Source organism: Nicotiana tabacum, chromosome 3 (genome assembly GCF_000715075.1).
Source record: "Nicotiana tabacum cultivar K326 chromosome 3, ASM71507v2, whole genome shotgun sequence".
NCBI lineage: Eukaryota > Viridiplantae > Streptophyta > Magnoliopsida > Solanales > Solanaceae > Nicotiana > Nicotiana tabacum.
The window spans coordinates 112,955,490-112,966,303 of NC_134082.1; positions in this window are offsets into that span (position 1 = coordinate 112,955,490).

Consider the following 10,814-nt stretch of genomic DNA (forward strand, 5'->3'; position numbering starts at 1 on the left):
TTTGTGTCGGCTTGCCTTGTTTCACGATAGGCGCCATCACGCCGGGTCCGGGTTTAGGGTTGTGATAAGTTGGTATCAGAGCTTAAGTTACATAGGTCTCACGAGTCATGAGCAGGTTTAGTAGAGTCTCGAGGATCGGTACGGAGACGTTTATATTTATCCTCGGGAGGCTATAGAACCTTTAAGAAAAACTTCATATTCTTGAAATTCTTGTCGTGCAAATCTGTTAATCTGAGTACTAAACTTATGTTATTCTATTCTCTCACAGATGGTGAGGACACGTGGTATCAGTTAGGATGGACGACCACCAGTGCCACCAGCTGGGGCCACTAGAGGTCGAGGACGCGGTCGAGGTCGCAGTAGGGGCAGTGGTGTAGCCCGCACAACAGCTAGGGCAGCACCTGCAGGTCCACCAGTCGCCCCGGTTCAGGATCAGGTCCCAGTTGTGGACGCTCCAGCAGCACCAGCTATGCCCATTGTGATTTCGGGTCTTCAAGAGGCCCTGACTCAGATTCTATCAGTATGTACTGGCCTAGCTCAGGCGGTCTCAGTTATTACAGCCGCAACTACTTCTCAAGCAGGGGGAGGCACTTAAACTCCCGCCGCTCGCACACCTGAGCAGGTCATGCAGGGATTTCAAACACCGGGGGCACCTCCAGCCCAGTCGGTTGCAGCTGTTCAGGACTATGTAGCTCCTGCTATGCAAGGGGACGAGCAGTGCAGGTTGGAGAGGTTTGGTAGACTTCAGCCTCCGACTTTAGTGGTTTAGAGGGCTAGGATGCCCAGGGTTTCTTGGACAAGTATCAGAGTATTCTTCGTACATCGGGTATTCTGGAGACCAGCGGGGTCGCTTTCACTACTTTTCAGTTTTCTGGAGCTGCCTTCACTTGGTGGGAGGCTTATGAGAGGCGTAGGCCTATTGGTGCAGCACCACTTACCTGGTAGCAGTTCTCCGTTCTCTTTTTGGAGAAGTATGTGCCACAGTCTCGCAAAGAGGAGCTACATAGGTAGTTCGAGTGGTTGCATCAGGGAGAAATGACTGTGACGCAGTATGAGATGAAGTTCTCGGAGTTAGCTCATCATGTCGTTTGGTTGGTTCCTATGGAGAGAGAGAGGATTAGGAGGTTCGTTGATGGCCTCACATATCAACTTCGTATTCTCATGACCAGGGAGAGGGTGTCTGGTGCTACCTTTGAGGAGATTGTAGACATTGCTCGTGAGATTAAGTCAGTTCATCGCTAGGAGCGAGATGAGAGGGAGGCCAAGAGGCCTCGGGGATCTAGTAGTTATGGTGGTGCTCCTTCGAGGGGTCAGTTTCAGCATGGTAGAGGCCGTCCATTCAGGCATGCTCAGTCAGCTCGCCCAGGTTATCGTAGGGCATTATCGGGTCATGGTTCTCATAGTTCTCATCAGGGCCAGTCATCACTCAGTGCCCTTCCAGCCCAGAGTTCGTCCCGTGCTCCATCAGTTCAGGGCTTTTCTATGCCAGGTGCATCTGCTAGTCATTCTGGTGCTAGGGATTCCCTTCAGTTCCCGTTTCCAGCATCCAGGAGTTGCTATGAATGTGGAGAGTTGGGTCATATGTGGAGGCAGTGTCCTCGTTGTCTTGGGGGTTCATCTCAGCAGAGGAGTCAGCCATCGGCTTCAGCATCAGTTACTTCACCACCACCCACTGATAAGTTAGGATTTTAAATTGTTTATGTCCCTACTTGCCTATGCTTTGAGTATAAATTGATATAAAAACAGTCCCAAAATGCTCACAAGTTGTGCTTGATTGCAGGGTTATTGATAAAGTGACGAGATGTCAAAAATCGGCTCAAAAAGGAGTGAAACCTGCTTAAGTATCAAAGACCAAGAGAAGTGAAGAAAAAGGGGGCCTAGTGCGAACCGTGTAACAATGACCGCAGCCGCACTAGGAGGTTCAGAGACTGGACATTTTTCGATCAAGGTCACACGGCCGCGGTAGGATTCGCGCGGCCCGCGGAGAAGCTTCGCAGCTGCACTCCTTCTCTGTGCGGTCCGCGTTCATAAGGTTCAGCAAAGTGGCATTTGTTCTCATGCGGTCCGCAGTCACGTCTGCGCGGACCGCGCCAGTTGCCTTCGCAGCCGCGGTACACTCCCACGCGGTCCGCATCCCCCAGTTCAAGTCATCAAACAACTGAAACCCAAGAGCCAGTGCGGCCGAGGTCCGTTTTGTGCGGCCCGCACTAACCCCACAGTGGTATTTTTGTCCAGTTTTTCCAGCCTAGTATAAATAGCACATTTTACTATTTTTTAGGGAGGAGGTCAGATCTGAGAACAGGAGAATAGCTACGCTTGGTGTTGTAGCCATATTTGGCATATTTGCTCCCCATTAATAATAGATTATTGTAGTTTCTTCTTAGTAATTAATTAATATGTGTAGTTCTTCATCTATTTCTTCAGTTTTTTCTTTAATTATGTGTAGCTAAACCCATTAGCTAGGGTTGTGGCTCAACCCTAGTGTGGGTAATTGATGGGTGTTGCCATCTAGGGTTAGATTGACTATGGGTGTTTGTTATTTGGGTTGATTTTACGATTTAATTTAGAATTGGTGGTTGCAAACACTGATTCAAGCTTTGTGGTTTAACTCTTCTTGAGAAAAGAGAGTTTATGACCTCAAAATTGACTCAACAAGGAATTGGGATGGACTCATGAGAAATGATAGTTCCAATTAACGGGTTAAATCTCGAGAGAGTAATCACCCTACTTGAGCCCTAGTTGCTTGGTCTAATTTGCCAACCCAATTGGTCTCGATAGAGTCAATTGGGTAAAATCATTCTCTCTACCGAGAGGTGTGAGAGTGGGTAAAATTTGTGCAACGGTTATAACATAACCCCCAAACAAGTCAATCGAACCTAAGTAACATCTACCTGTCAATTAGTCACCAAGGTAATACCACAACCCTAGTGTTTTTCCTTCCCATTAATTACAACTTAGCAATATTCTCCTAGCATAATCTAGCTTTAATCCGTAGTTTTATAATATTAGTTATAAATACAAAACTCAAAAGATGATTGAAGTGACATTAGCAGCACAACCACAACTCTAGGCTAGACAGAAAATACAACTCCACTACTAGCTCCTTGTGGAAATTCGATCCAGGACCTCTATTCGGATAAAAGCTATTACGATCCGCTCTTCCTACCATAGTGTAGTGTCAAGTCGACAGCGATCACCCACCCAGCTAGCTAGGGGTAGAGGTCAGTCAGCTAGGGTTGCCCTAGAGGAGGAGGTCAATTAGGTGGCGGTCAGGCCCGTTTCTATGCACTCCCAGCTAGACCCCATGCTATTGCTTCAGATGCCGTGATCACAGGTATTGTCTCAGCCTACCACAAAGATGCCTCTGTATTATTTGATCATGGTTCCACTTATTCTTATGTGTCATCATACTTTGCTCATTATTTGGATACGCCATGTGAGTCTCTTATTTCATTTGCTCATGTATCTACTCCGGTGGGCAATACTATTATTATGGACCGTATGTATTGGTCGTGTGTACTCTTGAGCCGAGGGTCTCCTGGAAACAGCCTCTCTGCCCTTCGGGGTAGGGGTAAGGTCTGCGTACATACTACCCTCCTCAGTCCCCACTGGTGGGATTATACTGGGATGTTGTTGTTGTTGTTGTTGTTGTTGTGTACCGGTCGTGTGTGGTGACTATTGGGGGTTTGGAGACCCGAGTGGACCTATTGTTATTATGTATGGTGGACTTTGATATGATATTAGGAATGGATTGGCTATCTCTGTGTCGCGCTATTTTGGACTGTCATGCTAAGACAGTGACATTGGCTATGTCGGGTGTGCCACAGATTGAGTGGTGAGGTTCGACTAATTATATTCCCAGTAGGGTAATTTCATTCTTGAAGGCCCAGCGTATGGTTGGGAAGGGTTATCTTTCTTACTTAGCCTTTGTGAGGGATGTCGGTGTAGAGACTCCTAGTATTGATTTTGTTCCTGTTGTGAGAGATTTTCCCGATGTGTTTCCTGCAGACTTGTCGGGCATTCCACCGGACAGGGATATTGATTTTGGTATTGATCTGGTGCCCGACACTCATCCCATTTCTATTCCACCGTATCGTATGGCACCAGCGGAGTTGAAGGATTTAAAGGAGCAGTTTTAGGAACTCCTTGATAAGGGGTTTATTCGGCCTAGTATGTCGTCTTGGGGTGCACCTGTTCTATTTGTGAAGAAGAAGGATGGCACGATGAGAATGTGCATTAATTATAGGCAGATGAACAAAGTAACAATCAAGAACAAGTATCCTCTGCCTCGTATCGATGATTTGTTTGACCAGCTTCAGGGAGCGAGAGTGTTCTCCAAGATTGATCTCCGTTCAGGTTATCACCAGTTGAAAATCAGGGACTCGAATATTCTTAAGACAGCTTTCAGGTCCCGATATGGTCATTATGAGTTCTTGGTAATGTCTTTTGGGCTGACCAATGCCCCAACAGCGTTCACGCATTTGATGAACAGTGTGTTCCGGCCTTATCTCGACTCGTTTGTCATAGTTTTCATTGATGATATTCTGGTATACTCACGTAGTCAGGAGGAGCACGCAGAGCATTTGAGAGTTGTGTTGCAGAGATTGAGGGAGGAGAAGCTTTATGAAAAGTTCTCCAAGTGTGAGTTTTGGCTCAGTTCAGTGGCTTTCTTGGGGCACGTGGTGTCTAGCAAGGGTATTCAGGTTGATCCAAAGAAGATAGAGGCGATTCAGAGTTGGCCCAGATCGTTCTCAGCCATAGAGATCCGCAACTTTCTTGGTTTGGCGGGTTATTACCGCCGATTTGTTTAGGGATTCTCATCTATCGCGTCGCCCTTGACCAAGTTGACTCAAAAGGGTGCTCCATTCAGGTGGTCGAACGAGTGTGAGGAGAGCTTTCAGAAGCTTAAGACTGCCTTGACCACAACTCCAGTGTTAGTTTTTCCATCAGCTTCAGGTTCATATACCGTGTATTGTGATGCTTTGAGAGTTGGTATTGGGTGTGTGTTGATGCAGGAGGGTAGAGTTATTGCTTATGCTTCTCGTCAGTTGAAGTCCCATGAGAAGAACTATCCTATTCATGATTTGGAGTTGGCTGCCATTGTTCACGCATTGAAGATTTGGAGGCATTATTTGTATGGTGTGTCTTGTAAGGTGTTTACCGATCATCATATCCTCCAGCACTTGTTCAAGCAAAAGGATCTCAATTTGAGACAGCAGAGATGGTTAGAGTTGCTAAAGGATTATGATATTACTATTTTGTACCATCCGAGGAAGACCAATGTGGTGGTCGATGCTTTGAACCGGAAGGTTATGGGGAGTTTGGCATATATTCCAGTTGGGGAGAGACCTCTTGCAGTTGATGTTCAGGCCTTGGCTAATCGGTTCGTGAGGTTGGATATTTTGGAGCCCAGTCGGGTATTAGCTTGTGTGATTTCTCGATCTTCCTTATTTGATTGCTTCAGAGAGCGCCAATATGATGATCCTCATTTGCTTGTCCTTAAGGACAGAGTTCAGCACAATGATGTCGGAGATGTGACCATTGGTGATGATGGGGTATTGAGGATGCAAGGCCGGATACGTGTGCCCAATATGGATGGCTTTGGGAGTTGATTCTGGAGGAGGCCCATAGCTCGTGGTATTCCATTCATCTGGGTGCCGCGAAGATGTATCAGGATCTGAGACAGCATTATTGGTGGAGGAGAATGAAGAATTTTGTGGGATTTGTAGCTCGCTGTCTCAATTGTCAGTTGGTGAAATATGAGCATTAGAGACCGGGTGGCTTACTTCAATAGATGAATATTCCGGAGTAGAAGTGGGAGCGGATCACCATGGACTTTGTAGTTGGGATCCCACAGACTTTGAAGAAGTTTGATGCTATTTGGGTGATTGTGGATTGGCTGACCAAGTCCGCGCACTTCATTCCTATGTGTACTACCTATTCTTCAGAGCAGTTGGCAGAGATCTATATTCGAGAGATTGTTCGTTTGTATGGTGTCCCAGTTTCCATCATTTCAGATAGAGGTACTCAGTTTACTTTGCAGTTTTGGAGGTCTATGCAGCGAGAGTTGGGTACTCAGTTTGAGTTGAGCACAACTTTTCACCTTCAGATGGACGGGCAGTCCGAGTGCACTATTCAGATATTGGAAGACATGTCGCACGCTTGTGTCATTGATTTTGGAGGATCATGAGATCAGTTTCTACCGCTCACAGAGTTTGCTTATAACAACAACTACCAGTCGAGTATTGAGATGGCTCCATATAAGGCTTTGTATGGGAGGCGGTGTAGATCTCTAGTTGGTTGGTTTGAGCCGGGTGAGGCTAGGCTATTGGGTACAGATTTGGTGCAGGATGCTTTAGACAAGGTGGAGGTGATTTAGGAGAGACTTTGTACGGTGCAGTCAAGACAAAAGAGTTATGCTGACAGGAAGGTTCGGGATGTATCCTACACGGTTGATGAGAAGGTTCTGTTGAAGGTTTCACCCATGAAGGGTGTTATGAGATTTGGGAAGAAGGCTAAATTGAGTCCTCGGTTCATTAGGCCTTTTGAGGTACTTCGAAGGATTGGGGAGGTGGCTTATGAGCTTGCTTTGCCACCCAGCTTATTAGGGGTGCATCCGGTATTTCATGTTTCTATGTTTCGGAAGTATATTGGGGATCCGTCTCATATTTTGGACTTCAGCACAGTTCAGTTAGATGATGATTTGACTTATTATATGGAGCCAGTAGCTATTTTGGAGCGTCATGTTCGAAAGTAGAGGTCAAAAGATATAGCTTCAGTGAAAGTGCAGTGGAGAGTTCGGCCCATGGAGGACGTTGCCTAGGAGACCGAGCGGGAGATGCGGAGCAGATACCCTCACCTATTTGAGGCTTCAGGTATGTTTCTTGACTCGTTCGAGGACGAACGTTTGTTTAAGAAAGGGAGGATGTAACGTTCCGGCCGGTCGTTTCATGAGTTACCGCTCTATTTCCCCCATTTCTGCATCTTATTGCCTTGTTCAGCTGTATTATGTGTTATCGGGTTGGTTGGCTCAGGTTCGGAGAGGTTTTGGTAAGGTTTGAGACACTTAGTCTCTTTTGAGTGAGCTTAAGTTGGAAAAGTCAGTCGGATGTTGACTTATGTGGTAAAGGGCTCGGATGTGAGTTCTAGTAGTTCGGATAGCTTCGGGAGGTGATTTGGGACTTAGGATCATGATCGGAATGTGTTTTGGAGGTCCGGAGTAGATTTAGGCTTGAATTGGCGAAATTTAAATTTTGGCGTTTTCCAGTTGATAGGTGAGATTTTGATATAGGGGTCGGAATGGAGTTCCGGAAGTTGTAGTAGGTCCGTTGTGTCATTTGGGATGTATGTGCAAAATTTCAGGTCATTCGGGCGTGATTTGGCAGACTTTTTGATCGAAAGCAAAATTTGGGAGTTTTTGGAATTCTTAGGCTTGAATCCGATGCAAATTTGGTGTTTTGATGTTGTTTTGAGCGTTCTGAAGGTTGTAACAAGTTTGAATGATATTATGGGATATGTTGGCATGTTTGGTTGAGGTCCCGAGGGCCTCGGGTGAGTTTCGGGTGGTTGAACGGATCATTTCAAGTTGAAAAAGATTGCAGAAATTCTGCTGTGAGTGTTGCAGACTTTTGGCCTTCGCATTCGCGAAGGGTTAGGATGAGAGGCAGGAGGTTTGGCATTCACGTTCATGATAGAGGTCCCGCGTTTACGAAGGGTTGGGGTCAGTGAGCTTCGCATTTGCGGGTGTGGTGTCTGTTCGCGATGAGTGGGAAGGCTGAGGCTTCGCGTTCGCGATGAAGGAAAAGTAGTCAACGCCAGGTTGTGCTTCGCGAACGCGAGGCGTTGATCGCGTTCGCGAAGAAGAAGTTTTAAATGTTGGGCAGAATGTTTTAAAAGACCAATTCCGCGATTTTTAGCCTAAGTTTCACCATTTTTGGGCGATTTTAGAGCTTTTTGAAGAGGATTGAAGAGTGAATCAAGGGGGAACACTTGGAGGTAAGATTTATGGACTTAATACTCAATCCTAATGTGTTTTCTACCTAATTAATCGTGGAATTTGTAAAATTTAAGCCTAAATATAGAAGAACTACGGCTTGTAATTGGAGACCTAAAATTTGGGGATTTGAGGGGTCATTTGTGGTTAGATTTTGGTGCTTTTTATATGAATGAGCTCGGGGAGTGATAAGGAGTTTATTGATATAATTTTTATATGATTTCGAGACGTGGGCCCGAGGGTCGAGTTTTCCCAATTTCGGGATTTGTGTTATAATTTGATTACTTTCGAATAGGCTTTATTCCGTTAGCATATTTTGATGGTTGTGCACTAATTTTGGTTAGATTTGGAGCATCCAGAGGCCGATTCGAGAGGCAAAGGCATCGCGGGCTAGAGTTTGGACCGGATAGAGGTGAGTAATGATTGTAAATGTTGTCCTGAGGGTATGAAACCCCGGATTTCACAACGTTGTGCTATTTTGAGGTGACGCACACGCTAGATGACGAGTGTGGGGTCATGCACCGTTGGGGATCGTGACTATAGTCCGTCCCGTATGACTGTTTTACTGCGTATTTGATAGAAAACTGTTTGCTATCATCATGTTTTGGGCTTAATGCCATATTTGGGCCTCGTGCCAACTGTTTTGGACCCTTAGGGAATTTTTACTACTATTCCTCACTGTTTTGACTTTATAATTGTACTCAGTCATGCTATATTCTACTGTTTTCATAACTCAGCCATGTTTACTTTGTTTTGACATCTTAAATGATTGTTTAGCTGAGCATCATATTTTACTGTGGCCGAGTGGCTTTTAGAGATTTCTGACTGAGTAGGGCCGAGGGCCTATGTTGTGAGGTTATTATGGGATCGAGCTGCGCGCCGTTGCGGTATTGTGCTAATTCATGATTATGAGGCCGATGGCCTGAGTTGTACGCCACAAGGTGGCTTAATATGAGGCCGAGAGCATGTTTGCTTATGCTACGAGATAGCTTGTTATTGCGTTTGGGCCGTAAGGGGTCCCTCCCGGAATCTGTATACCCCAGTGAGCGCGGGTACCTAGTGTGAGATGTGATATAGCCCGAGGGGCTGATTGTTGTTCCATGTTATTGCCCGAGGGGCTGATGTTGTTCCATGTTATTGCCCAAGAGGCTGGTTCTATTGGTATTTTGCCCGAGGGGCTGATTCATGTTTCTATATTTTCTCCCTATTTTCATTTACTCGTTTGAACTATTAAAAGATGTTTTAAAGAGGTTTTTGCTGAACTAAGGTGTTTCTATAAGTTTTTCACTATTTTATTGCATTGTATTAGCTTTATACTGCCTCTTTATAGTATGTTGTTGTGTTTTAAGTGTTTTCTTATCGCTCAACTGCTTTTACTTTTATTACTCACTGAGTTGGTGTACTCACATTACTTCCTGCACCATGTGTGCAGATTCAGGAGCCTCGGGTCCTGCTAATGAGGGTTGATTGCTTCCAGTAGGATGTTCGGAGTTCACTAGGTAGCTGCTCGGCGTTTGCAGCCCAATGCTTCTTCTTCCTATCTTTATTTTCATTTGTACTGGATTTGTAATAGACTTTGTAGTGTCTTCCTACTCTTAAACGGATGTTTAGATACTCATGACTGGTGACACCCCGATGTCGCGCTGTGTTTATTTCCGTTTTTATTCTATTTTACTTTATTTTTGGGATATATCACTTATTAATGACTTAAATTGAATTATTATAACTATTTAAATGGATTGGGAATTTGTGTTGGCTGGCCTTGTTTCACGATAGGCGCCATCACGATCGGGTCCAGGTTTAGGGTCATGACAACTTTCTACTTGAAAGAGATATTCACCATATGGATGTTGATGAATATGTGGTAGTACAAAATTAATTGAAAGCTCTGGAAGAGACAATTATACCATTTTGGAGAAATAAAATTAATTATCAATAAGGTATTATGTCGTAGTAAGTCTCAAAGAAACTTATTTAGTTTCTAAAGTATTCGCGAAAACGGTTTGTTATATTGTGACTATAAATAAAGGAAAGAATTAATATCTTCTATTACTACAACTTATAGCGGGGTAATATGTATGTGAAAAGTTCCCGCTTTATTCTCCAGTTTGTACTACATAAATAAAAGAATGCCACAATAAAGTGGGAGTTTATTGATATAAAAACCCATATCATAATAAACTTGGCGTTTGTTGATAATTGCACACGTCATGGTGTAAACCTGAAGTTTATCAATATTAATAATTTATCCAGTTGACATAATTGATTTAGCCATGTTAATTTAAGTCTGATGTGCAAAAATAAAAGAGAAATCACATGGGTAAATTCTCTTACGTTGCTTGTTCTCATTAACTAATAGACCAACTGAAATTGGGATTGAATCCCATGAATGCTGAAAATATCAAAGGTGAATATGTGCCCATTCACCTGTCATGTATACCACATATGATGTATCTATGAGATGATTACATGTGCGATTATTATTAACCCACAACCTGATGTTTGCGAGGTAAATTGCTCAATAATTTAATTTAGAGCATAATTTTCAGATTTTCTATTCAAGGCAGTTCATCTTGATAAGTTGGTTTACATCACAGTTGGTTTAACAAAATAATTTATTGAGTGCCTCCACTTAATAGCTATACTATTACTTATGAGAACAAATTATCTATATCAGTTGATATACGTTATAAACGAAAATATATTACATTTTTCCCTCACAAGTGGTTCAGGGTCATGAACCAAATAATACCATCTTATTATTATTGATGTGCGGTGTATATTTTGATTAAAACCATAACACACAAAGATGAGTTTCAGA